The 27,003-nt window shown below is 47.9% G+C and overlaps 1 protein-coding gene and 1 long non-coding RNA gene across 3 annotated transcripts in view; both read left to right on the plus strand.

Annotated features, from left to right (window-relative positions):
* Prkce (protein kinase C epsilon) overlaps nt 1-27,003 on the plus strand; it is a 507,468-nt gene that overhangs the window by 78,631 nt on the left and 401,834 nt on the right. The window lies entirely within an intron of this gene.
* On the plus strand, nt 1,249-11,046 carry LOC110342233. Its single transcript, XR_002384259.2, has 2 exons — nt 1,249-3,165; nt 3,398-11,046. It is a non-coding gene; the product is annotated as an uncharacterized LOC110342233 (long non-coding RNA).

Consider the following 27,003-nt stretch of genomic DNA (forward strand, 5'->3'; position numbering starts at 1 on the left):
CCTCCCAGGCTTCTCGAATGTTTGAGCTGGGAGGAAATCCTCATTATAAACGTCTCACTTACAAATAGGGAACTGAAAATGAGGTCGTAAGTCCAGCTTCTCCTTAGCAAGTCACAGTACTTTTCTGAGTCTCAGTTGGTTTTCCCCAGCTACTCCTTCCCGAGGTTTCATGCTGATTGTTTCTCGTGAATTCTGTTGTTTATTATGCAGAACAACTGTGTGAGAAGACCATCACCTCTTCCTTACAGTTGGTGAGATTGAGTAGCGTTGAGACATTAGTAGATAATTGTGTGAAGGTGTGGGCTCGGACGCAGCGGCTCCCAATCAGGGTTCCTAAGCAGCTGTGTTGTTCCCATTTCCTCCCCAACTCCTTTCGGCCTGTATCTCTTTTCTCCCATCCTTCCAGGTTCCTGGCATTCTCCTTGCAAAGGTAGGGTTCTGATGGTGGCTGCTGAGGTGACTCTAGGCTCTGGAGTCCATAGAAGGTGCAGAAAAGCCTTAGTCTGTGGTTCAGGATCCTTATCTGGGGACCTACAGAGCTGAGGCCACATGGCTCGCTCAGGAGCTGACGGGTGGTTAACTCAGACAATCGGGGCCGTGGAAGGCCCAGTGCAGTCTGCCTTTGAATTGGCTTGTGAGAGAGAAAACAGATGGAAGGTTCGATGAAACCCACCCTCAACCCAAGCATCTGGGCTCCTAGCAGAGGTCAGTTACTGAAGAGTGGATGCCTACTGGATAGGACATCTACTGTAGACATGATGCCATGCCGAGGACTCCGATCACCTGTTTCTGTCATATGCAGTGTGTCCCTTTTGGATTTTTTTCTGTCTGTTTTGTTCTTCCCTCCTTATAGCAGTGGCTTGAAGAATGCTACTCAGGTCTAAAGATGCTGTGATCACTGAGAGTTTTATGTAGTAAAAGGACACCTGCACACCAACGAGTGTGTCTGCTTGGGATTATCAGAGTTGCTGGAGGCTTCACCCTTCATAGGAGCTGTGTGTTGCTGGAGTTTCTTGTCCCACCAGATCATGCCACTTTAGCCCCAAATGAACACACAGAGATGCTATATTAATTATAAAATTGTTGGTCAATGGCTAGGGCTTCTTACTGACTAGCTCAGTTGTAATTATTAACCCATTTCTATTAATGTAAGTATTTCCACATGGTCTTATCTTACCGGAGAAGGGTCTGGACCTGTTATTCCTTCCTCCTGGTGTCTCTTCCACTTCTCTCTCTGCCTATCTTTCCCAGAATTCTCCTCGTCCCCTAGTCCTGCCTATCTTCCTGCCTCAATTGGCAAAACAGTGTTTTATTCATCAATCTATAAGAGAAGCATATGTACAGAATGACATCCCCTATCAAAGATGAGTTTTCAAGACTCCACAGAAAATATTCCAAAGTACTACAGTCATCTCCTTGACTGGCCTGCATGCTGACTCCAAACAGGCCAGGGTGAGGCTAGGGAGTTGCTGTCGTTACCCTCTACAAGAGGAACGATGTTCTCTGTACCTCATTGAAGGGCTCAGTTTGGCAATGACATGAAATCCATTCACAGTCCAAGCATAGATCAATGTGGAGAAGATCTGTGGGTCATGAAAGAATATTTCCTCTTTTTTTTTTTTTTAGGAAACTATTAAGTCATACTCTTCTTGGCCAGCAATACTGACAAGAATGGGTACTGTTGAGTCCATTGGTTTATACTGAAGTAGGGCAGACAAGGACACATGGAAAGCATGCATGAGAAGAACAGTCATGGTGCTGAGGTTGCCAGACCAGAGGTGCTGCTTGGGACTCAAGAGTATAAATGGTTTGACTGTCAAGGGCTCTACCACTTTGTCTTTCTAGATGAGAGATTCCTGACAAAAAAGTTTCTATAGAAACAGAAATAACAACCAAAACATTGTGTGTCTGTCCAACAAATTACAGACGAGATAGATAGATAGATAGACAGAGTTGTTATTTGTCATGTATGTGGATGAGTGTGTGTGATGCTGTATGGCTGTGTGTGTGTGTGTGTGTGTGTGTTCGTAGACTTGTGTGTTCCACCAGACTAGCCCACTTAGGCATGTGTAGAGGTCAGAAGTTAATACAAGGACGTCTTCATTATTCGAGACAAGATCTTGCTGTTTCAGCTAGACTTCCCAGTGAGTGGGATCCCAGGATACACCTGTTTCTCCTTTCTCAGTGCTGGGGTTAGAGACACATGCTACCAGGCTGGCTTTCACACAAGTGCTGAGGATTTGAACTCAGATCCTTATGCTTGTGCAGCAAGCATCTTACCATTGAAGCCACCTCTCCAACTCTGTAACTTGAGATAACCTTTCACATTCATGAAACATAATGTGTGCAAACTAAATTTCATGCGTATGAAAGATCATGTGGTGGTGACTAACGAAACATTTTTGAGGGGAAAGAAATAGGGATGTGCAAAGACTAGAAAGATGCCACCAGCCACCAAAGTGTGGATCAGGTGTCTCCAGACTCTTGACGTCTTATTCAAGAATGAAATAAAAGGCCACACAGATTGCAAAGTAGTGAGGAAACTTTATTTTAAGCAGAGCAGTAGTAACTAGTAAAAAGGAAGACACTGTCAAGAATGACAGATGTCCACACGTGTGAACTACTTAAGGGCCCCTTGTCTAAAGGGAAGTGTGTGGTTTTGGTGATTCTCCATTTTAATCAATATAGACACATCAGGTTATATAATCATTTCTCTACTGTGCGTAATGCATAGTTATACGATGGCAAGTGGGGGAATCTCTCTATTTACTTAAAAACACAGTTTTTGCTTATTGAACACGCACTCCAAACCAGTTCAGGCTGGATTGCCCTTTCTGATATTTTTACCTGAACATAAAGAACATATGACTGAATAAAATTCACTTGCCCGTATTATTGTTATTAAGGGAAACAGAATTGTATTCCAGTATTTGGAGCGGAGTGTACATATGCCCTATGCAATGCAGGTGAAATCCAATGTTGCCAACAGGTTGCTAGGTAGGTACATTGTTTGGAGAGGTTGTGGCCATAGCTCAAGCCAGTGGAGTCCAAATTGCTAAATTAATCCCTCTGCTTGCCTGCTTTAGAATCTTGCGTGCTTTTGAATGAGGAAGAACGCTCAAAAAACTGCTGTAGGTTTTCTGTGTGGAGAAACTGTGAAGACAGGTAAGACAGTGAGTTCGTTTGGGCTAATTGATAGTTAGCACTTGTCTTTGTTTTTTTTGTAGTTGTTTTTGTTTTGTTTTTTGTTTTTTGATGAGAGGAGGATGCTGTGTCGAGAGACCGAGGTGTGGCTTAACAAAGGATGCAGGACGGTTTTGCCCAAATAGACACATGGTGTCCCCCCATCCTCTAAGGATGGCAATCACGTGTTAAAGACATTGCCTACCTTTTGCAGTTCACTTCTTGGACCAAGAGAACTCAACTCAAAAAGAAAGCAGTCAGCTCCCTGTGGTTTTCCCATCAGAGCTTCGGGACCAGCACTTCTGTGATCTCTGCAGTCTTGAATCACAAATGTGGGGCCTGAGAGAGATGCCCGAAGGCACAGAGTAAAATGAGTAATGAACATTTGTCTGGAAAGATTTTGTTTACCGTAGCCCTTCTGGAAACAAAGTTAGATTTCTTTAGTTTTCACACTTGTTTTAAGGATGACGGAAAGATTTAGACATTAAGTGTTTTGGTTATGAATGTAGCATTCCTATGCAGGAGACCTAAGCCTAACAATCAAGGGTCTTTGAACTCCTGGACTTTGTTTTCTTTTTACTATTACTGGGGGCTGCCATATGGGATGCAAATAAAGCTTTGGTTTATGACCTCCTACTTAACATGGATGCTCTCCCCAGCGGTCTGTCATCACAGTCTTTGAAATTCCACCCTTAAGAAGCCTTTCCTGGAATGCAAACCTTGTTATGGCCAGGCTCAATTACAGATGTCTCAGAGAAGAGTCACACATCTTACCGGTTATTTGAAGAGCCGAGCACGGGAACCTGATGCTAGCTTTACCTGAGACAAACTGTTATTGGTGGAGAACAGAGAATAGAGGGGTCTCAGCGCATCCCAGTGCAGGCAAAGGGTATATCATATGGGGATACTGGGGACAGGTGTATCTCAAGGCCTTGGGATATCAGTGGGCCCCAAATGCCCTTGTAAGCTCATCTTGCCAAGCTGATGAGAAATACTTGGATGTGCTGAGGCTCATCCTGTGTTGGTAGCAACTTCCAAGCCACTCAATGCTTTGGAATTCCTGTCTCACTTAACAGGGCACTGCTGCATGTCTGAATATAATGCTACTGGCTGTTCCATGTGTTACTTAGGCTTATGGCATTTATTGGTACCTACCTCTTTGAGAAAAGGTTTCAAGTCAGTCTGTGTGGTGTATATTTTACAAACAGCTTGACTGGGACAATGGTAGTACTCGTAGGGACATCAATATCTTAGATGTCACTTTTTCCTTCTATTCCTTTAGTGTCTTGCCTTGGATTCTGGAGTCAGAGCTAACAACAAATCTGTTATTTCCTCTTTATCTGTTTCCTTGTCTCCTTTATTGTTGTTGTTCGGGACCACAGAAGAGCAACAACTACATGCTCAACACGGTATGTTATGTGTGATGTAGGTGGAGAGGGTGAGAAGCTAATTCATTATCATCCATGCACATCCTGAATTGGGCATGATTTCCTTCTTAGAGTCAGAAAGTAACGATTTGGGGCTTTGAAGTCTCTTCAGTTTTACCACATAGCATGAAACCCATACGTCAGACGAAATCACTTCCCAAGTCAAATATCACTGCTAATAGTCTCTTTGATTGAGATGGTTGGGTTAAGAAAACTCTATTCACTACATATATTTCTTCCCAGGACACACCTAGTTTTAACTTTGTCCAGTCTTGCACGAGATAGGAAAACCATGATCCAGGACAGGAAAAATGCGTGGATTTATTTACTGAAACAGGCAGTGGCTAGTGGTTGGCTCCGGCATCATTCTCACTGCTCCCTATGGCTTATCTTAGCGACCCATCTTCCCTCAGTGCCTTTCTGAGGGTGCGCTGGACTGGCTGGCGAGGAGTCCCATCAAGACAGAAATTCTTACTTACTTACTTACCATTGCCCTGCTGGCTGGCCTGGTGAGTGCTCAACTAATATGAGCTGTGTGTTCCTTCACTCACTCACTCAGCAAGTGTGTACTGACAGCCTGGTCTCTTCTGGGGACTCATAAAAGAACAACACTATGCAAGATCGTTATAAAAAACTTACTTTTTAGAAAAGGAAGAGGATAACTACTAAGCAGTAATAATCAATAAGGCAATAGTCCATAGGGTTGTGCGAGATTACATGATAAAGGTTATGGATGAAGAAAAACTACTGAGCATGGTGAAGTGTGTTGGAACTCTCTGGGGTGGTATGGGGTGGACGGGCACTTTAATCTAGGCTGGTTAGCACCGGCCTCACTGAGAGGGTCAGGTATGAGCAAAGAATTGATGGAGGTAATGGGGTCAGTCAAGCAGCTGGCCTGAGATGTTCTTCGAGTCATCAGCTACATGTGTCAGAGAAGGCTTTCTGGGCAGCTAAGTAGCTGGGCAGAATTGCTCAGGACTCAAAAGAATGCTGCCTGGATATTTTGGGTTTCTTCTCTGCTGAGTCCCAAGGCTGCCAGGACCCTCCCGACTTTGCCTTTTCAGAGCAGTGGTTTCCCCAGAGTCCACCACAGGGTGTTGTTTGAGATACAGACGTTTCGGGAGAGCCTCGGTCTCTTGGGCGTACTTCCTGGAAGGCATGGGCAATCCCATGGTTTCTGAGTATAGTGGTTAGGTGGCACAACGTGGGACAGACGATTGAGGCTGAGTGACTATGAAGGGGTTAAAAATGTATTTTCAGGTTGTTAAACATTCAGCTCTGAAATTCCACGTCTCTAGTTAAAGCTCATTTAAGTAGCTATTGAAGTCTAGAAAGCTAGCGTGTTCCTCCATGTCAAGTGACTTTGAGTGGTGGCAGTCAGCCAGTGACAGAAGAGAAGAGATGGCTTTGTGGTTCAGGTTGGGCTGGAGACAAGCCTAAGGGGAGACAGGTGCTCAGGGCTGGGTGCCCTGCCTGCCTTTTTGGAACAGCAAGCCTTTATGCCCCAACTAGCATGTGTCAAGATCACCCAGAAGCCTATGTATTAGATTCTCCAGGAACAGCCTACCTCCCTGTGTAGGCTCGGAGAGCTCACACTCCAGTGGCTGTGAGTATGCTCTGCTCAGTAGAGCACGCCACTGACCCCTCCTTCCCGGGACTGCTAGATGAAGACAACCCAGGCTTTGTCCCATCTGAGAGCAGCCAATGCTGGAAGACGACTTTACCAGGGTCAAAAAGTTGACCTTATTTGTATCGTCAGAGGCAATTCTGCAAGGCCAGCCTTGCCATGGGGCTTCTCTTTGGTTTGGCTGAGACCATTGCAATGATGTCTCTCTCTGCCTTTCCCTGCTTCCATCATTCTGTCTACAGGGACTGATCCTGGGGGCAGCACCCCAGAAAGCCTTTGTGTAATGTCCATCACAGTCACCAGTCCAGGTCAGAATCTGCTAGAAAGTGCCTGTGACATGGACATGTTCCTTGGAGCCTAGGCCGTGATACACTTGCAACACTGCGTATGGTTCACCATCTCCGTGGCATGGTTTTGTTTCCCTGCCCTTCCCCCCCCCCCCTGCTTTGTATCTTAGAGCTGAACGTTGTTCTCCTTGATGTGGACTCGCCGTTGGCTCTGTTGAGTCCTCGGGGAGTGTCAGTTCCTCATGAACAAGTATCAGGTGCTGTGGCTGCTTCAAAGGGGCATCCTCATTCCTGCCACACATTCAAGCCCCTAGAGAACCCAGAAAGCTAAACCACTTTCTTCTCATTGTCTTGTACGTTGCCCTCCATGGAGAGCTGGAAAGAATGAGCCAGTGGGAACATTAAACGATGGATAGATTCGAACCGGTTGCCTTGGGTGCGGTTGGCATTCACTGGGATAGGGTCAATTGGGTGGTGGAAGGGGTGCTACATGGGGGAGGGGAGACCCTCGCTTGGATCTTGGAGAATGAAAACCCACTGGGACAGAACAGGGGTGGAGGCTCCAGCAAGAGAAGATGGCTACTCGGGAGGCAAACTGCCAGCTCCCAGGGGGTGGATGGTGTTCATCCGTTTACCACTTCTGTGTGCTGTCAGGAATCTAACCTGGCCATGAGAGTCTCCCAGCATACTGTGGGGGCCCGGACAGTTCCCCCAAGAGCGTGGTTCTGCCAGCCCTGCCAACTCAAGACCAAACGTTCCTCCTACACAGCTGTCTTCCACATGAAATCCTGCCTGGGAGGCGGGTGAGCCAGCAAGTGAGCGAGAATGAATTACCCGTGGCCCACGGCTTGGCTGGCATTCAGGCTGCCTGCTTGCTTGAGCTTTTCCTTCGTCTCTTGGATAAATCAGGAACTCGGAACACTCCTCTCGGAGTCATTCCGCCCTCCCCACCTGGCCTGCGCCTGGCAGAATGAATGCCTGCGAGGCCCGGAACGCAGCGTGCTCACACATACATCACCTATCCGGGTTCCATGTGGGCAGCCTGGGGAGACAGGGTGATAAGCAGTGTCCCCGCTCACGTGACAGGAGTCCCAGCATGGGGGTAGATTTGTCTAGGAATCTGGGTTTCCTGGGCCAGCAGAGGACTCTCGGCTCGCCTGTCTTTCCTGGGCCTCTCTCCCTTTGCCTCTGGCACGGAGATGTTCCCTGGGATCTGTCACCACTGGGCCTTCTCCCACCCTGCAGCTGTCATGTGTATAATGTCAGGGCTCAGAGTGTGCACTTTGACTCCGTGCCCCCTCCACAGATCTCCCGCAACCCGCCTGAGTTTCTAACAATCTTTTCGCCTCTCAGATCAGCCTCCCTCACTCTGGGCACCAATAGTCTTGCTATCTGCTAAGCTGTGTGTGCTTCCAAATGCTCTGTGGACATCACCCCCCAAGCACCCCAAATTCAACAAGTCTAAGAGGGAACTATTTTAGCCCATCGCTAACTGGGGCTTCCCCACCTCTCTTCAGCTGCACCTCTGTTCATCTTGCTTCGACTGTCTGGACCTCTGTGGCATTCCTTGGCCCCTTGCTCTCTGTCTCTTCCTGAAACCTATTTGTTGTTTCCCAGAAGCCTTAGTGCCCCCTGGTCATAGCCTTTCTGCAGCTTCCTGGAACCTTTTTCTTGACTTTTAAGAACTTCCTATTAACTGGCCTTGGGACCACCAATCATTCCTGCCTCCAGCTTCATTCTACAACTGTTTCAAGGGTTATAGTCTGAATTATGTCAGTTAAAACCATTAATTAATTCAATTTTAATTATGTGATTTTCTTGCTCAAATCTACAAGGTTGTCTCGGAATTTGCTCGGCTTTTATGATTCAGTGTCTCTAAACTCGTAGACAAAAGTACACCTTGGCCAAAATTGCTTATTTGCTGTTTCCCGAGGCTTTCTTGGCCTCCCCTACAGTTTCCTTTCCTGCTGCACTCTGTGCAGTCCAAACCTTCTTTGGAGGCATGTCTTCTAGGACCCTTTCCTTTGTTTTGATTGCCTTTTTGAGGGAGAAAATACTTTAATCCTTTAAATGACGGTTCTGCCTTGTTTTGTGTTGAAATCATACTGAATCTTGGGAAGTGTCAGTGTGAGGTTTTATAAAAACTTAAACTGATGCTAATGAAGCTTAGATGTCTGGTTATTACATGGGGCCTATGTGATCCATGCACTTGCCTTTGGCTTAAGAGATGTTGTAATAGATGTGACACCTCTTGCCCTTCTTGGTGTATGCAAGGCCCTGGGTATCATCCCTGGCATGGGAGAAGAATGCAGGTAGGGAGGCTTTGAGTGATGGTGCATGCCTCTTTCCCCTAGGAGGAGGAGGAGGAGGAGGGAGCCCACATGTTCTAGGCTAGTCTGGACAAGAAAGCAAGACCCTGTCTCAAAAATAACAGCAGCAGCAGCAGCAGCAGCAACAACAACAGCATCAGTCCATGATAGCTCCTAAAGTTTCAGGGCTGGGGATCATGTTTCTGGACACTCAAAGAGGGGGACATTCAGTGTCAATGCCTGCACATTACTTACATGGCTTCAATGCAGTTGCTATTTTATGACCCTCACAGCACCCCTGAGCAATAGGTTGCTTGTGTATTGTTTCTATGAAGGAAATTAAGGGACTTAATTGGTCGTCTAATGGTCCGAGGGCAGATGGAGGCGGAGCTGGACCAACATGTTCACATGACATTATGTTGCTGTCTTTGTCTAGACTATTGAGTTCTGGTTGGTTGTACCCTCGGGTGAGAATGTCCCAGGTGGAAACAGAAATGACCATCACAGCCCCGCCCTTCCACTTAACAATTGACACCTTAGGGACACAGAATGACAGAGAAGCTTGTGTTTTCTGACAGCTAGCAGAATTCAGTGGGAGGAACCATCTCTTCCTTCACTGTGGTACCCAGGGTGCCTGGTGCTCTGGAGCGGAGCGTGGCTCTCAGTTAACGGAGGAGAGGGCTACACACTCAGAAAAGCTGAGCAGAGCATCCAAGGTCTTACAGCAGACTGAAACTCATGCTGTTTGAATTACTCTACGTTGTTTGGGACAGCCGGTGTCTTTTCGTATCTAAGTAATGAACCTGTTTTTATAGTGTAGCATCAGCTCTTGTACCATTGCGAAGGCCCCAAAGGACATTGCTATGTTCTTATTTTCCTCTCCCTGATCCCCTTTAATGGCTTGAAAACTCAATACCCAGTCCCTTTAAGTTCCATTTCTTTTCATCTTCTTTAAAAACTTGATATGGATCTCAAAAGCATCACGTGAAGTAAGAAGCCACCATTAAAGGCTGTCAGATCTCATGTTCGTGAAGAGACAGAACTCTAATGTCAAAGACATACGTGCCTGCTGGATGGGGTGGGCCCGAGGCCAAAGGAACATGGAGGAATCTTTTCAGGTAACATTTTCCTTTCTCTCTTGAGTTATTATAGATTATTCATACTTATCAAAACCTTTGGAACTATACTCTCAAATGGGTCCATTTTATGGTATGTAAATTATACCTAATGCTAACTACCCAAATGCTCAGTTCCTGTTGAGGTCTGAATGACAGTGGGATTGACAACTTGATGGACATTGAAACTGTAGGCTGTGATGAGCTAAAGCTTGGTGAAGCCACTGTGATCTAATATTGAAAAAAAAAAACACAGAGTATTAAAGCCATTCAAGAATAGATTACCTTTCCCTGGAAAGTGATTAAACTGTCCTGGATATGAACCCAGGACCCTTCCGCTGCCATCCTACCTAAACCATGTCACCGGGCCACAACCCTCTCTTCCCTTGGGCTAGGTCGGAGGCGGAAGCTGTCCGGGAAATGTAGCAGCTGGAATTGAGGCAGAGGGAGAGGTGCCGAACGAGATGGCAGAGCTCAGAGAAATAAGCGATTCTGGAGGAAGCTGTATAGCCGCCACTCCCATAATGCTGTGCCGCCAGTGCTTCCCCAGCCAGCGGAGGGGATGGGAGGGGCCTGGAAGAGTCTGGCATATATGGAATGTAATATTCCTCATTGTCATTCTGTCCCCTGCTTATTCCTCCACCAGGCCATCTTGTACGGATTAGGACACACTTAGGTGCTCCCTTCCTTCCACTCATTGTCCCTCCCCAGGGAAGTCTCTTTGGGGACTCTCCTTCCAATCTTTCTCGTGCAAGCCTTAGCATTCCTCGCTCTCCCCAACTCCCAGGCCCTTCCAGTTCATTCCAGTCTAGGAACTGCGCTTTAGCTTGTAGCACTCCTGCACCCAGAAATGCGATGGTTTCTTCCTGCCCAACTCTGCGGCTACCGGGTGTTGTCTCTGACACAACTGCTTGACAATGAAGCGGAACATGGGCAGAACAAGAAGATGCTGTGTAACGCACAAATTACACGGCACTTTCTGAAGTGCTAGTCTGCTCAACGCCAGGCTTGACTGCCAGAGAACTAACGGATGCTTTCGGTTGTCCGCACGGCGTTTTCTGATTTGAGACACCTGATTAAAAATATATGAATTGCAAACACTTGTATTCTTTCTGAAATGTGCTGAGAGAGACAGAGAGAGAGAGAGAATTGTTTACCAATTATTCCAAGGAAACAATTATTCCAAGGAAGGCTGTGTGGTGTAATTAAGGTGTTGGGAAGCCAGTCTCGGGGATGCCAGATACTGTGGCCTCTGTGTGTGCCTGTGGGGGGGTCACTGATGAAGGGGAGCAGGTTCCTGCTGAGTTGCAGGTGAGACCCCAAGGGAGACATGGAAGGCTTTTAGCCATGCAGCAAGGAGGGAGGCCTTCTTTGCGTTGGGAACTCAGAGGGAGCAGCCTATTCTGGCAGAGGGCCAATGCCTTAGCTCCATGCAGCTTCTGAGAATCATTTCCTCGCTCTTGTTTATAGTTGGCGCCCAGTGTACACAGACCTGACGTTTCTCGGGTTGAAAGTTGCACACAGCGCCCCATCAGTTGTAGGAAGCAAGACAGGGTCTCGAGCCACTTGAGGACAAGTGTCAGGCTCTTTCTTCAACTCAGTGCTGAAAGTACCAGGCCTGCCTATGACAGACGGGCAAAGGAGGAGGGCTCCGAGCACGCTAGCAAGGCCCTGCTTGAGCTCCGCCTGCTATCCGGCTTTCACTGGGTCCCCAGCCAGAACCCACCGATCAGCTGGGAGACCTTGCCAGCGCAGCCCGGCAGACGCAGATGGCATCTGCACATTTTGGGTTTGTGCCCAGCCTTGGCCAGTGCTGCTGACAGGCTGTGGGCTGTGGTCTCACAAGGGCAGGTTCAGGAGGTGGCTCAATGCTAATGTAGCATGTGCTGGATTCCTGGGCAGGCGGCCATGACCGAGAAGCTGCACAGGGCTTTGCTGCCCCAGCAGCCTTCCTCCCTGTGGGCCTGTACAAGGTCTCTGTTTTAAAGAGTGCTGAGTTCCAAGCTCCCTGAAAATGCTCAATATCTGCTCAACACCCCCCCCCCCCGAACACGTGAGCTCCAAGGGATGTTGGGAAGATGTGCTGGGGTGAGATTGTGCAGGGCTTTCTTCTGTCCTGATGCCAGGTGCCTCCTTCTCAAGGAGTTTTGGATGTGAAAGCAAAAAGCCCAAGAAGCAAAAGCAAGAATGTACAAATGGGACCACATCAAACCAAAAAGCTTCTGTCCCCACAGCAAGAGAAACAATCAACCAAATGAAAGGGCAACTCGGGATGTGAGAAAATATTTGCAGACTGTGTGCACAATAAGAAACTAACATAAAAAGATGCAAGGAATCCATACAGCTCACTGGCAGTAAAACAAACAAAGAAACGAACAAACATAACTCATCCTAAAAAGGATAAATCCATGGACCAGAGAGACAGCTCAGCTGTTAAGAACACTGGCTGCACTTCCAGAGGACCAAGGTTTGATTCCTAGCACCCACATGGTTTCGAATTCCAGTTCCAGGGATTCAGTGCCCTCTTCTGGCCTTCACAGGCACTGCACACATATAGTACATAAACATAATATCCACGTGCATGAAATAAAAATAAATAAATCCTTAAAAAAAAAAGCAAGCCAGGCGTTGGTGGCACACACCTTTAATCCCAGCACTCAGGAGGCAGAAGCAGGCGGATCTCTATGAGTTCAAGGCCAGCCTGGTCTATTGAGTGAGTTCCAGGGCAGGCTCCAAAACTACAAAGAAAAATCCTGACTCAAAATAAATAAGTAAAATAAAATGGCAAACCTTAGAGCTACATGACCCCTGACCCCCGAAAGGAGACTGTGTTCACCAAATCTTTCTGATGGGAGTTCACTGACTTTCTTTTGAAAACCCACACCAGAGTCTTCTCTTCATTCAGAGGGTCCAAGCTCTAGCTGTAGCTACCGCATAGAGCTTTTTATACCAGAGAAACAAAATAAGGTAAGTCTGTCACATACGTATGTACGTACATACATACTTACATACATACAAGGACAAAGGACCTGAAAAGACATTTCTCCAAAGAAGATAAAGTAAATGGTTAACAGGTATCTGAAGTGAAGAGTTTTAGTTTCAGTAACCATCGAGAAAAAGCAAATTAAAATGGTGGCGAGTTACCCCATCATTCCTGTCAGGGTGCTGTTGGCAAAAAGATAGCGTGCTGGTTGAGATGCAGAAAAAGGAAGCCTTTCAGTAGTGTTGGCAGAGCCTTCAAGAGTTTAAAATAGATTTCCCATATGATCCGGTAATCTCACCCCTGGGCATGCAGCCTCATGAGATGGAAATCACTACTTCCAAGAGGCATCTGCACTGCCGCGTGGACACACCCCGCATGTCGATGGATAAAGAAAATGTGGTACGTATAGACCATGGAGTATTATTCAGCTTTAGTAAGGAAATCCTGCCATTCGTGACAATAAGGGCAGACCCAGAGGTCATTATGTTAAGTAAAATAAGCCATTCACTGGGAAATAAATTCTGCTTAATCTCCCTTGTGTAGGATAGGAAAATGACAAAATTGTAGACACCGAGTAGAACGGTAGCTCTCGGGGCTCAGGGAGTTGTGAATGAGAGATGTTGGACAAAGGATGCGTGCGGACCCGTGATTATAAGATAAATAAATTCTGGAGACATAGTGAGTAGCATGGCAATTCTAACTGAAAACGGTGTCTGGTGCCTTTGAACTTGATGACAATTCTAATGGCAGGAAGGCAGCAAGGTCTGGTGGCCCTGTTAGAAGTTTATTGGAGGTGCTTTTCGTTCGTTTATTTTGTTTTTGTTGAGACAGGGTTTCACTATGTAGCCCCGGCTGTCCTGGAACTCACTCTGTAGACCAGGCGGGCTCAGGACTCCCAGAGATCCTCCTGCCTCTGCCTCCTGAGTGCCGGGGTCATATGTGTGTGCCACCACACCCTGCTAGGTGTATTTTCAGACATCTTAAGTCTATATCCACCATGAATATCACGCTTCACCTCTCAGATAGGACGCAGTGAGACTTAAGGGACAACTTGGTGGAAGTCCTCCTCTTGGCTGTCTGTCCCATTCTTGGAACACACAGAGATCTGAGAGCCTTCAAGGTCAGGCTGGTGCGTGGTTGAAGTTGGTAAGGAGAAGGGAACCGGGAGCTGCTGATGTAGGAAGTTAGCTCATCCCTTCCCACCGAGCCAACTCGGCTTTATCTTTCAGCTCCTGCCTGGCCTGGCCACATCTGTATACGTTTATTTATTCCTCACATCCGTACTGTGGGCGTGGCTACCTCCTCCCCCTCCATCTGCTTCTTTCAAAACGTTGCCCCCAAGCGGGAGGCTTTTTAGGCTGTGTTTAGTCCGGATAGTTTGAGCCAACACATCCATAGAGCCTGAATCCGGCTCTGGTCCCAACACATCCATAGAGCCTGAATCCGGCTCTGGTCCCAACACATCCATAGAGCCTGAATCCGGCTCTGGTCCCAACACATCCATAGAGCCTGAATCCGGCTCTGGTCCCCGCAGATGTTTTGTCAGCTTGTGAGCTGCAGACGTGGAAAACTGGCTTGGCTAGAACGACCTCATCCCCGGGCCTGGTAAAGGGCGCAGAGACCTGAATGTACAGGAAGAAGCCTGACCCCGGGAGCTGAGCGGATTGTGGATTTCGCTGTTATTGTTTTTAGATAGTGAGTGCAATAAAAATGACATCTGGAAAAGAAGCAGATGGCCCTGGGTTCAAATCCTGAGCCATACCGAAGAGCTCTTCTCCAAGCAACCTTGGGCAACTGCTTGATGTTTGTGAGATTAGATCGTTGGTCTGTGAAAGGCAATAATGACATCACTGTGCGGGTTATGAGAAGTACCAGACACTGTATTCACCAAGTTCAAGCTCAGGACCAGGACCCTAGGCAGCTGTCAGTCAGTGGTAGTGATTGTTACTGGGATTCTCTGTGAAGATTGCTCTCCAAAACCTTTCCTAGAGAAGGCAACGTTTTCCTTCCGCTTCGGCCACCATCAGGGTCATGTGGAGGGTTTTAAAACTGACCGGCCTGCTTTTTTAATCCTGGCCTTTCTCCTTTCAGGCCATGCCCTAGAATATGTTTTTCCGAGGTCCAGGACATTGCCCTCTGGCTTAATTCAGAGGCTCGAACGTATTGATCCGAGTTTCGGGCAGCAGCATGGGGTGCCGTGGAGGGGCGAGGGAAGCGAGGCTTTCTGGTCAGGAGGTGAGGCTTGCATGGCAAGAGGCTCGTTTTCTGGGAACTCGGGCTCAGTGGCATCCTACCATAGTTCCTGCCACTGTCATCATGGAAGGCACTCCTGCATGCTGTCCTCCCTCCCGGAGCAATGCCGGCGGCAGGGTACAAGGCCCTGGGGAGGAGGCCCACAAGATGGACGGTCTGTCCCTCTGCTCTGACTGTCCTGTGGAGTCACGCTCTCCGTGTGCTCAGTGTTCTGTTTCCCGTCTCATTCCGGCTCTAACCGGTCTTTCTTCTCTTGCACCCTGCTGGCATCACTACCAGCCTTATAGAGATCTGAGCCCTGCACCTGGCTGTGATTTAGGATGCTTTCTGGTTGAGGTGGGAAGATGAGAAGGATCCACATCTCTGTGCTTGTGATGTGAGCCCATCTCTGCCCTTAAATGGTGCTGGACATGATATTGAGGATGTCCTCATTTTGCTCCATAATGCCAGCCTGTTTTTGTCTCTGGCAGCTGGTGGAATGCCTAGGAGGCAGAGAGCCGGGCATGGCCCACCTTCTGTGTGTGTCTCCATGGACACGGATAACGCGTGCGCGCCCAGCAGCAAGCTTCCCCAGCACCTGAGCAGTGGTGAGATGGAGAAACCCCAATGCCATCAGGGCCCCGGGTGAGAATCAGACTTCTGGCTTCTGTGTTTTAGTTTGTTCAGCGGCAGCCCCCTTATTTTCCACCGTAGTTTCGCTCTTTTTAGTGCCAGGCCACTGTACTAAGTCAAATGGATGGCCTAAGTGGTCATTACGGATGGAATCACAAACTTTAGGACTTTTACTCTGCACGGGGGTTTTCTGTCATTCATAAATGAGTATGGCAGCTATGTGCCCACTAGTGATAGCTAAAAGAAACCAGACGATGGGACTGAAGGAAATTAGGCAGTAATCCTAAATACTTCTACCTCTGTTCCCTTCCCTGCAGTGATCCTAAATACTCCTATCTCTGCTCCCCTCCCTCCTTTATTCTCCTGTCTTTTTCTTTCCTTATGGCCTTTATTTGTCTTTGCAGTGAAAACTCTCAGCTGTATCCGAATCTGTGACTCAAATATCTCTATTGTGTGAGGATGCTTAGGTCATTCCCCCATCCACCTCCCCAGCACACACCTCTCTTCTAAGCAAAGACTTGGGTGGCCAGCCATCTGTGTGCGTTTCATACCTCAGTTCCCAGAAGCTGCTCCCTCAGCCATCTTAACATCCTCGGTGTCTGGAAGGCACACAATGGGTGTTTAGTAAACGTGTGTAGTACAAGAAATAAGAAAACTGCCAGGTGGCGGCGGTGGTGGTGGTGGTGCACATCTTTAATCCCAGCGCTCGGGAGGCGGAGGCAGGAGGATCTCTGTGAGTTTGAGGACAGCCTGGTCTGTAGAGCGAGTTCCAGGACAGTCAGGGCTATACAGAGGAACTCTGTCTCAAAAAACCAAACAATCAAAAACCAACCAACCAAACACAGCAAAGCAAAAGGCTCCCCTCTGTGTTTGGGAAATCAAGGGCGACTTCATCTCACCTGCATGACCCACCCGTTGCGAGCACTCTCCCCATCGGTGTGTCTTATGGAGACGTGGGCAGTGTGACTGTGCTTGCCTGCACTTTTGTGGCTTGTATCTGGGTACAGTGAATCGCGCTCTAATCCTGCAGGGCACCGCAATCTTCTCCATGGTACTCAGCGCCCCTGTTCTTGTAGTGCTGCAGAGACAGCTCGCCCAGCTCTCACTAGCTGTACCTCTTTCCTGCCTTGTCTAGCGATTTCTTTTCAAATTAAAAAAATATTTTATATGTGCGCCTGGTACCTGTGGAGGTCAAAAGAGGGCGCCAGATCCCCTGGGGCTGGAGTTACTGATGCTTGTGAGCTGCCATGTGGGTGCTGGGAATGGACCCCGAGTCCTCTGGAGGGACAGCTGTGCTCTTGACCACTTCTCCAGCCCTCCTTAGTGGTTGCTCGACATGTCTCTTCTCCCTAGGGAGACAGACTTCCTCATTGTCTCAGGAACATGTCATCAAATTCCTTCCCTTAAGCTTCCTCTCCTGGTCCAAGGCCTGGAACGCTCCCCTCTATCCCTGCCCAAGCCCCTCCGTAGTCCTCTTACTGTCCCGGGCTTCCTCCTGAAGTCTCTCGCCTCACAGTTCACCGATTACATGCTTCTCTGATTTCTCTAGTGCTGACCCGTATTGGATCTGACCCTGCTTCGTTTTGTGTGAACTCATTTCATTTCTTCTGAGACTGGAACCTCTGGGGGCCAGGACATTTGTTTCTTATTCTCTTACATCTTCATAGTACAAAGCATGAAGCAACTGAGTAACTATTTTTTTTTTCTGTCTCTACTTTCGAAATAATTGTGGTCAGATACACACAGTAAAAAAATCTTACCATTGTAATGAGGGGGCACAGAGAGCAAGAGGGAGAGAGAGGGAGGAAGAGGGAGAGAGAGGGAGAGAGAGAGGGAGAAGGAGAGGGAGAGGGAGAGAGAATGAATACATGTGTGTGTGGTTCCTCAGGAGTTTTGTTTTTATCTCCTGTGAGACAGGATCTCACTGTACCTGGAACTCACTGACTGTGCTGGCTGGCCAACAAACCCCACACATCCTCTGGTCTCTCTCTGCCTCCCTAGCTTTGGGATTACAGGATGAGCCGCTCTACCTGGCTGCTCTATGTGAATGCTTGGGATCCTCTTGCTTGTGTGGAGACACTTTACTCATTGACACATTTCTCCAACTCCCCCTCTTTTAAGTAGTAGCTATCTATCATTTTCATATCGCTAACGATTAGTGGTGTTGGGCATCCCTTTCATGTGTCTACTGGCCATTTGTATTTCTTCTATGGAGAAATGTCTATTCAGATTCTTCATTTGTGGTCTGGGAGATGGCTCAGCCGGGAAAAGATGCTTGCTACCAATCCCTGAGACCTACATGGTGAAAGGAGAAAGTGCAAGCTGTCCTCTGACCTGGATGCCTGCTGTAGACACACACAGACACACACAGACACACACAGGTGCGCACACACACACACACAGGCGCACACACACACAGGCGCACACACACACAGGCGCACGCGTGCACGCACACACACACACACAGACACACACACAGACACACACAGGTGCGCGCACACACACACACAGGCGCACACACACACAGGCATACACACACACAGGGGCGCGCGCGCGCGCGCATGCGCGCGCGCACACACACACACACACACAGACACACACACAGACAGGCACATGCGTGCACACACACACACACACAAAACCCAAGTACTAAAAAATAAAAAATATTTTTTGCTTTTTAAATTAGGCCTTGTTATTTTTGTTACGTAGTTGTAGATATTCTTTATATAGTCTGGACATTGACACTTTATCAGATAGGTAGTTTGCAACAACTTTTGGTATGGAATTTATTAATAACTACTGACCGAGTGTTGCAACTGCAGCTAGTGTTGCAGATGCCAGCTGGCTGGCAATCTGAAGTGATTTTTTTTAAATCTGTAGATAGGAGTCAGGGTATTTTCCATACCTAATATCCTGCAGACTTTGCAACAACCCTGTGAGGTGTGTGGAATCTCTTCTGTTTTATGGGTGAGGGATGGAGACTCAGATTTATGTGAGGTTCCCGAAGCCTGGCAAGTTGCAGAGCTAAGGTGTGTGAGAGAACCTCTGTCTCTCCACGCTGCCTGCTGGACCTGCAGGCTTCACGAGAGAACGGTGCAGGGGAACCTCACACAGGAAATACTCCTCATTCTTTTTGTCTGGATTTCCTTCAAGAAACCCCTTTGCCTGGTTAACGGCTGCAGCAGCATCACTGACTACAAAATGCCTTTGTCTAGGGTGGTTCTCAGTATAACTGGGGTACCCCAGGGGCTTTGCTCAGTTTCACAGGGAAGTCACAGGCTCTCATGTCTTCCTTTTCATAATCTCTGCTCCCCTACTGCTAGCTCAGGTCTTCTCCAAGAAGCTTGTCCACATTCATTAGCTTAATTCAAGAGAAGTTGGGACAGGCCAGCCTTCATGCTGGACAAGAGGTGAGGAGGCAGTCCTCGATGAGCAAAATACAGTTATGGAAGAAATAGACTGCAAACCATACAGTGATCTTTGGGTCATGAGTTGTCTTAGCCCCCGCGTCTTCATTTACTGGGGACTTGAATGATCATCTGTGGCATGTGGCTTGGCACTCCATGGATGCATTCTGATACAAGACATGGCCCAACTACTTGGATGGATGCCCAACACGAACTAAGAGGCTATTATTCTCTTTGAAGAGAGATTCTGCTAGGCATGGACTGACATTCAAACACTGTGAATTCCCTATTTTAAAAGTTGTAGCTCGTATAATGAGCACCAAACAATGAGTAGATTTTTGAGCACTTTAATTTACCTAAGTGTGTGTGTGTGTGTGTGTGTGTGCACGTGCGTGCATATGTGTGTGTGTGTGTGTGTGTGTGTGTGTGTGTGTGTGTCAGAAGGTGGAGGAGTGGGTGGTGGTGAGGTAAACCAGGTTCCCCAGAGCTATGGGGTCCAGACTCGATGTGATCCCATGTTGTCCCTTCTTTTCTCTCCCATGCTGCGCTGGGCCTCCTGGCCATTAGAAGACGGGACACAGGTTCACCAAGGAAGGCAGAAGAAATGATTTTGACCTTGACAGCTTCCCCCAAGCATTTTCCTATAGCCATTCACAGAAGTCAAGACTCGTGTGAAAGTGTGGGGACACCAGACCTTGAGCAGAGACCCACTTCCCCTTCTGCCTGGGAATAGGCAGCTGTAAGACAATGTTTTACTAAAAACATGTTTACTAAAAACAATACAATGCCCAGGGCAATAAGTTTCTGGAAAAGGCTTGCCCACATTAACCGCCCTGACCTCGACCTTGTCCAAAGACTAACCGCACCTTCAGACCCACCCACATCCACCTCTGGTGTCAGAGAGAACCAGCCAGGGGAGAGGAGAGAGCAGAAGCTTCTCTGGTGGGAGCCTTTCTTAGGAACTTTTCTTGAACCTTTTTGGGGCCTGCTTAAAGTTTTCTTTACGTTGTTGAACGAGTCTCTGTGTCATCTATCCCGACCACCTCGCTACATTCTCGGATGCAGGCTGCACAGCAGGTGCGACATGAAAGGATAAGGCCCTTTCTGGGGAAAATGCATCTGCCATATTCCAGGAAGCTGTACTTGCCGATAGCCGGAGTCCTGGCATGACTGACTTTTCTAGGCTCCTAAGAACACAGTGGATAATATATTATCTCCAATGATTCCTTTGCCACTATGCCTAAGGGTTGTTAGACATACACTAGAGATATTTTATAAATCTCACTATTGTCTGGCCCCAGAATATTTTCATCCTAAAGGAAACCCTGCCCTTTTTTTGTTTTGTTTTGTTTTTCAACTGGATTTCTTCGTGTAACAGCCCTGGCTTGTCCTGGAACTCACTCCGTAGACCAGGCTGGCCTCAGACTCACAGAGATCCTCCTGCCTCTGCCTCCTGGGTGCGGGGGTTAGAGAGATGCACTATTACCACCAGGAACCCTGCACTTCTTCAGCAACCATCCCCATCTGTCTCTTCCCCAGCTTCTGGAGACTTAATGTGCTTTCTGTCCTGGTTTCTGTTTATAGAGCCTTGGGTTTCTGTAGATGGGCGCATACAATCTACAGCTCATGTGCCATTATTTTAAGCACGCATGGTTCTTCTTTCCCAAATTTTGTTTTAAGCCAGTTTAAGTACTACAGTCTTGGCAGCTGAGTCCCAAGATGAATCCACCTTTGGGGGCAGAGCCAGTGAGCTGGGCATTTACCTGGGGAAATTATGTGCCACCTTTGAGCTCTTGGGGATCATGGGAGAGGGACGTGTTCCTTGTTTGGGGGGTCTTGGGCAAGTTATTATTTCTTTGCCTTGGTTTGTATGCTCTGTAAGATGGGGATATAATGCGTCATTTCTGAGGCTGGCGGAGGAAAACATTAGAATTGTTTAGAATTAGAACAGTGCTTGCCTATGGGAGTTGCCCAGAATGGATTAATACGTTGTACTTAGTGAGTATTTGATGTCTGTGTGTAGTTTGAACCCACACCGTTCACAAGGCACTCACAGAGGCCCTTTGGTGGTTTTTCTCCTTCCCATCCTCCATCAGAGTAGGCCTGAGTGTTGCTACCAGATCCATGCTGACTAAATCACTCTTTGCTTCTAGAAACATCTGCGGGTCTCCATACCTAGAGCCAAGAGCTCTGACTCTTGAACTCGGCCCTGAGGAACCCTGCAGCTCTCTCTCCTTCCTTTGTGGTTTCCTTTCCATTTCCTATCCTGCTCTGCATGCGAATTCCCTGCCGTGTCCAGCGGTGTCCAGGCTACCCTGCCTTCCAGGCGCTGTGTCTTTGCGCATGCGCTGCTCTCCCTTGGGAATGGTCCCCCACTCAGCAGCACCAGGTACGGCTCTGCTCCTTCCCTTCCCCCAGTCTTTCACCTGTCATAACAGCGTGAAAATCATAAGGCCTTTTGGAGACTTATAAAATACATGCCAGAGACTCTACCTCACCCACAATCATGTTAGCCGAGCTGATGTATGCGGGCGATGTCTGGCAACCGTTCAGTGTGTTCAGACCCGGACCATTCGTACACATAGGCTGCACATTCCTCGAGGGCGTACCATGCCTTTGTAACCTCTATAGAGACCCGTTTATGTCTAGCAGAACACCCTACCTGGGGAAAGTTTTCCTATTATTTATGAAACTGAAATAAAATGCTATCCACATTAACCCAGAGTGCTAAGCGTGTGGATATGCAGTTTCTGTGTGTATCAGTGAATGCTATCATCCACTTTTATATTTCACTTACATATGTTGATACAGTATATAAAATCTTTACTTGCCATCAGGTACTAATTGGGTTTCTTACCAGTTGCTGTGTGTAGCCCTGGCTCCTCTAATCTAATCAAAGGCGACAGCTCTCTGAAGGAGGCTCTTCGGCAGCACTTAACACTAGGTTGGGGAGACAGAATTTGATTAATTCCTCCCTGATGAATGTAATTGACTTGAAAATTTACCAAAACAACATTTTTGACAATACAAAGGAGTGAAAATCTCTTGTTATTAACCTCTGGATGTCCTCCTAGCTCCTCCCTCCAGACCATGGCGAGCTTTCAAAATGCGTTTCTCCCATGTCAATAACCTGCGCTTATTGAGTGGTTGTTGTGTGCTGTTAGCCTGGTTTCACTCAGATTCTGCTCCATTCCTGTTATGAGGCTGATGGTATTGTCCCCATGTTATAAAAACAGGAAATCGAGGCATGGAGAAGTTAATTCATCCGAAGCCACGAGGCTTGTAATTAGAACATCTATCTACCAGCTGAAGAGTCGTAACTCTGTGTTAGAAGGCATTCTCCTTGTCTTCTTTCCCGTATCCACAGAGACAACCCACCTGTACCTCCCTCCGTGTTTAATGGCCCACCCACGATATGGGGACCCCCCGGGGGGGGGGAGCTGAGATTTCTCACATCCTTTCATTGTCTGCTGCTAGGACTTTACCTCTGTGAGATTTTCCCCCCCATTTGTGAATCTAAGAGCTGGTTTCAGTGATCTCCATTATTCATTCGGTACATTCTGTGATTTTAGGAATTAAACACTACAGCGAGGACCGGCTTTTTCCGCAGGTCCTTCTCTCCTCCTGCACCTGCAGGCGTATTATCTTTCATAGCCTGCAGGCAAGGCGGTCAAGTCACCCTGACCCAGGCACCTCCCTCACCCCTCCTCCGTATGCCTGTGGAAACTGCCAGCCAGCTGAGGGAGAGTCCTGGTGGGGTGTACTGGGAAGCAAGGACTCAGTGGGTTATGTAAGCCATTTATGATCCCATCCGCTTTAATAGTGTTTGTATCCTTCGAACTGCAGAGGGCGGGGCTGTTGTTTACAGGGCTTCCTTGACCATAGGTTTATGGAGAGGGTCCCAAAGGTTTATGGGTGCTCCCCGAGGCCATACACATTTAACCAGGCCCGTACCTTTTCCCTTCCTTCCTCCACTAGCTTTCTTGGCTAAGGCAAAGAGGTAGGACTAAGTTTGTGTGCCCATATGAGGTGTATATGCTCCTGTCACTTGTATGTCAGTCAGTGAGTAATGTCTGGGTCACCTGGGAGCACGGGGCAGTGAGCCCAGAATCACAGGGAAGCTAATTAAGGCAGACTTGTGGGCTCTACCCACCCCAGAGCTTCTGAGTCTGGTCTGGGTCAGAGCCTGATACTTGCATATCTAACAAGTTCCCTGGAAGCCATGGGCCCGGGAATGATCACATTTGGACAGCCAGGGTGTTAGAGAAGTTCTGCAAAGATTATTTCATTCCCTTTACGTCTCCAAACGGAGCCTACATGGAGATATTCTGGCAGTGTTTGTAGATGGAATCTATGTCCTGGTATCCCAATAAACTTGAGGAATAAGTGAGTGTCTTTTCCACATACTGGCATGGTTGCGGATGTTGTGGTGTGGTTGGCTATGATTCGGGTTGCCCCCAGACCACCTTGTGGTTGAGCCAACCTGACTGGGCTGTGCGTTTTCTACTCACAGACCCTTCACAGTTCCACCACGTCTCTCTCCCTGGGTGACAGGTTGCCAGCACCACTCCCTGCCTAGAGCTTCAGTTCAAAACTTTATTCTTGTCTATGAGTGGCTGCTTGGGCGATATGTATGTCTGCGCATCATGGTCGTGCAATGCTCACAAAGGCTGGAAGAGGGCATTGGATCCGCCTCCCCCCATCCCCCGGACTGAAGTTACTGCCAGGATTCAAATCTGGGTCCTCTTGAAAAACGGCCAGTCGTCGTAACTGCTGATCCATACTTGCTTTTCTTATTAAAACGTTTATACCTATAAAAAGGATAATAGAATAATGAGCTCAGTGGACTAGATTTTCAGCACTGCTGTTTCTTCATTCTTGCACAAGTGTTCTTCAGACATCCCCAGACATCCCAGTACCACCCTCCCAAGTATTTCCCACAACATGGGGTACTTTTTTTTTGCATAACCACAAAACCATGACCACAGCTAACAAATCCAATGAGAGTGCCTAAGTATTATTTGAATATTTAATATCTTCTCTATACTCACATCTCCCCAGTTTAAGAAAAAGAACAATTGCAGTTGAGTTGGGAGCAAGACAGACAGGCACATGGCCTTCACTGCTTGCTGCTTTTCTGTTTGTGACTCTGCCTTCGAGGGCAGGAGTGGGGTCTGCGATACTGGGAATAGATGCTCCTAGTTGCCCAGCGCTAATGAAATTGGCTAAATACTCTAAAATAGGAGTAACGGCGGTGGGATTGGATGATTTGGGGGCAGGGGCCGTGAGCTGTTTCGAAAGGCAAAGAGGCTGGGCATACGACTTTTAGATCAAAGAGCAGCTCTCATGTGTTAGTATGTGCGTGTTGGAATGCATTTGTAGAGAGGCTCTATTGCCTTGGCGAGGAGAGAGAGCTCAGCCCTTACACCCTTGGCCATAGCTCTCTGTGCTTGGGACCTGCGCTCTCTTTCTTCCCCGCTGGTTCCTTTTCTCCATCAATTAAAAACCCTTGAGCTGGCGATAGAAAGTATTGTCTTGCGTTTGTTTCAGGCTCTGAGAGCACATGTTCACCTAGTCCTCTTGGGTGGCCTGGTTTGTCTCCAGAAGGACGATAAATAAATAGTGATGGCTGTGCCCGCCCCCAGGCCCTGGCCGCCTGCTCATCCTTCACGTAGGTGTTTTGAACATGTCACAGACTCCCTTTTAGCCTCCCCCTCTAAATCAGAGGTCCCTTGCTGCAGTTTAAATGCCATGGTGTACCCGTGGCTGGGGCTGACGCGGACTGGCAAGAGAAGCTGTCTTGCATCACACAGCGTCAGCTGTCCCACCATATGGCCTACGGCATGGTACTGTGTGGTGCTGCCAAGGGTAAGCCGGGCAGAGGACTGAAGCACAAAGCTGCCAGGGCTTCATTGGACAGGGTCCTGGTTGCTGGTTGCTAGGAAGGAGTTCAGGGTCTTTTTTTTTTTTTCTATCTTCAAAGTGGAGACCCAGGAGGGGCTCCGGATAGAGATGCTGTAAGTGGTCTGGTGGGGGGCCTTGGGAGCGTGCATGGATGACTATGTCACTTGTGTCCCGTGAGTGATCTGGCACTCTTTTCTGAGCACTAAGGGCCGGCTGGCTGAACAGGGCCCTTGCGCTTTGATTTGTGGTCCTCCTATGTCCTCAGAGTACCAGCCATTTAGTGTGCTTTCTCTCTGTCTTTTTTTTTGTTGTTGTTGTTGTTGTTTTTGTTGTTGTTTTTTTGTTTTTTTGTTTTTACGAGACAGGGTTTCTCTGTATTGTTTTGGAGGCTATCGGTCCAGCCCGGCCTCGAACTCACAGAGATCCGTCTGCCTCTGCCTCCTGAGTGGTGGGATTAATGTCTCTCTGTCTTTACCTCCTTCAGACTGGAAGGTCATCAGGCATGGTGATGCTGGTCATCTTGTAAATTTGGGACACGTTGGCACTCAGTAAATGCAAGTGCATTCCCGAAGTCCAGAAAAGTGAGGACAAGGAAGTGTGTCTTTGGTAAATTAGGTTACACATACGATAAAAAGATAAATCTGAGGCAGTCCCCGGTGCCACAGTATACCCAACCTGCTCAGACGGTGCTTCACGACACAGTAGCAGTGATGGATGCTGCTCTGTTGAGAAACAATCATTTATCAGCATCGTGTCTTCCTCCCAGAATGCCAGCTCCTCCAACCATTAGCATTAGCTCAAATTTCTTACAGTCGTTATTAGGTTACTTCATGATATGCCTGTTGTAACTACATCTTAATTGCTCTTCGGGACCTTGGGCCGTGTAAGAACAGCATTTGCTGATGCTCTCTTCCCATCCTCGAGACACTGGGATTTGTACATACGAATGGGCACCCCGAACCAGTCATCCTGGCCTTGGTGATATTTCAGAAAAGGCTCAGAGTGGTTCTCTGTGGGTTGAGTGGAAGGAACACTTGGGTGCTGGCTTTGCTAGGGTTTGTTGGAATGGCTGGTTGACCCTGGGAAGAGTTGAGGATAGATGGGGAACCGGGGTAGGAATCAGGTTTCATGTAGACAAGAGGAGACTCACTGCTGAGAACCATACAGTCATGGCTAAGCAGCTTGGAACTGCGACTTCCAGTTGCATACCAGACATGGTTGGAGCCACCATGGGCTGTGGAAACTGGCCATGGGGGAAGTGGCAGTGGAGTTTGTCAAATGTCATGCTGACTGTTGTCTCGGTGAATGAAACCGATAAGAGTGAGTCAAACGAAGAAAGACAAGCATTTGTTTATCAGAGGGAGATGCATCCTTCTGTCTAGGCTCTCGGACTTTAAAAGCTCAAGGCTCCAGGCACCAGGTGACAAAGCCAGAGGAAGGAGAGGATGGGTGACTCCTGCCTCCAGGCCGTTAGTGGTCCAGCAGAACAGGAAATACTGGGCTGGACTAGAAAGGATGGGGAAGTCCAATGTTTTAGATTTGGACAGTAATGGCCATACAACCTCTTTAGAAAATATTTTGACAGTGTCCTAAAAAGCTAACCATCAACTGCCCATCTGATCTGCTCACTCAGCTCTTAGGTATTGACCCAAGATAAACCAAAGCTATTCTGAAGATCCCGTCACTCCAGCACTGCACTCCAGTGCTATCCTGACCGCAAGGTCCTCAGCCTCTCACAAACCAGGAAACTAAGTGATGTGCACAATCCCTCAGTCTCTAGTGTTGCCCTTCAGAACCCTGTACAGGGCTGACTCTTCATAGCAGCTTTATTTGAAATGGACCCAAACTGGAAACCAACAATGCTCGTCAGGAGAGAATGGGTGTACGCACTAGTCT

Source organism: Mesocricetus auratus, unplaced genomic scaffold (assembly GCF_017639785.1).
Source record: "Mesocricetus auratus isolate SY011 unplaced genomic scaffold, BCM_Maur_2.0 Super-Scaffold_100676, whole genome shotgun sequence".
Classification (NCBI taxonomy): domain Eukaryota; kingdom Metazoa; phylum Chordata; class Mammalia; order Rodentia; family Cricetidae; genus Mesocricetus; species Mesocricetus auratus.